Below are 1,670 nucleotides of genomic sequence, written 5' to 3'. Positions count from 1 at the left end.
AAGAATTTTTGAAAACATAGATAAGATCCTTCCTGGGTTACATGGTGAGACCCTGCCTCAAAATAATAATATTTTTAAAATTTTATTTGCATTTATTTTATGCTTAATTTATCCCCATGCCATAAGTTTTTGTTTCTTCAGTTTCTTCTGGGATATCTTTTTCTTCTGTGCAACCTCTTCCTCTGGTTTAGGAACAATGTGTTCCTTTTCAGTAAGGATCATCTCAGTATGGCAGGACAAGCTCGTGGATGGGTTAATCCGGCTGTGAGCTCTGTAAGTATGGCGGTGCATCTTGGGTACTTGCTCACCTGGATATGCTCAATAACCAGAGAATCTACATCTAAGCCCTTAAGCTCAGCATTGCTCTCTGCATTTTCAAGCATGTGCAGCAAAAATTCAGCACTCTTTTTGGGCCATTGACCCTGTGTCCAACCCCACTGTTTGACCTCAGTACACCTACCAACTCCACCATTGTAATGCCAGAATGGCACACATTACTTCTTTAATGGGACATCCTTCAGATACTTGGTGGCCTTTCGGATACACATACCCTTGATGGCCTGGGCAATTTCACATGTGTTCTTAAAGTGCTTGTGAAGATTTGAGCCTCTTGTTTTGCATGATTTTATGGGGTTTTCTGGGTCGAGAGAATAGCGAACCATTTTCACAGGTCGGCTTAGACTGCTCACAGGAGGAGGAATAATAATTTTTAAATCAAACTAAAAAAAACTCAGATCCCACTCCCAGATTTAAAGACTCAATCCAAAAATGGGCATATGAAATGAATATACACTTCTCAGATCACGAAGTACAAACCACAAATAAATATATTAAAAAATATTCAACATCACTGGTCATTTGGGAAATGCAAATTAAAACAACACAGAGATTCCATCTCACTCCAGAATGCTGGCTATGTTCAGGAAAGAACCAGCTGCTGAGAAGGATGCAGAGAAAGATTATGGTCCCACTACTGCTGGAGGGAGTCTAAAGTAGCACAGCCCATATGGAAGTCAGTATGGAAAGTCCTCAAAACAATCAAAGCAGGCTGGCATGGTAGGATGTGTGTGCAATCCCAGAACTCAGGAGGCTGAGGCAGGAGAATCACAAGTTCAAGCCCAGCCTGGAATACAGACCCTGTAGAAAGAGAGACAGACAGACAGATAAGAAAACTACCTGTTTTCTTTGGTGTCTTCTCTGAAGAGTTTGCAGCATTATACCACTGTGATGATGAAGACGAATCAAGATACATATTTCTCACCCTGTAGTAAACTAAAACCGAAGTGGATACAGATTTAATTATTAAAACAAACAATTTTCTGGAAGATAAAATTATTAAAACTCTTGCAGACCCAGGCATAGGCAAGGACTTTCTGAACAGATCTCCAGTTGTGCAAGAAATAACATCATGAGTCAACCAGTGGGAGGGCCAGCCAGATATAATAGCTCAGCAGATTTTTTTTTAACATTTATTTATTTATTTATTTATTTATTTATTTATTTATTTATTTTGTGTGTGGCCAGCTCAGCCCACCAGGGGGCGGGCGGGCTGGCATGTGGTGCTGGGGGATTGAACCGAGGTCCCTGTGCTTTGCTTGGCTTAGCTTGTTCTAAGTAGGTGCTTTAGACCACTGAACCATCTCACCAGCCCTAGCTCAGCAGATTAAAGA

General features: G+C 40.8%; 1 pseudogene; it reads right to left on the bottom strand.

The window, feature by feature from the left end:
• Window positions 1-103: 103 nt before the first annotated feature.
• LOC105742331 lies at window positions 104-662 on the bottom strand (annotated as a pseudogene).
• Between the last annotated feature and the right edge of the window lie 1,008 nt (window positions 663-1,670).

This window comes from Octodon degus, unplaced genomic scaffold, assembly GCF_000260255.1.
Source record: "Octodon degus isolate 3935 unplaced genomic scaffold, OctDeg1.0 scaffold00047, whole genome shotgun sequence".
Lineage (NCBI taxonomy): Eukaryota > Metazoa > Chordata > Mammalia > Rodentia > Octodontidae > Octodon > Octodon degus.
This window is presented reverse-complemented; position numbering and strand designations above follow the sequence as displayed.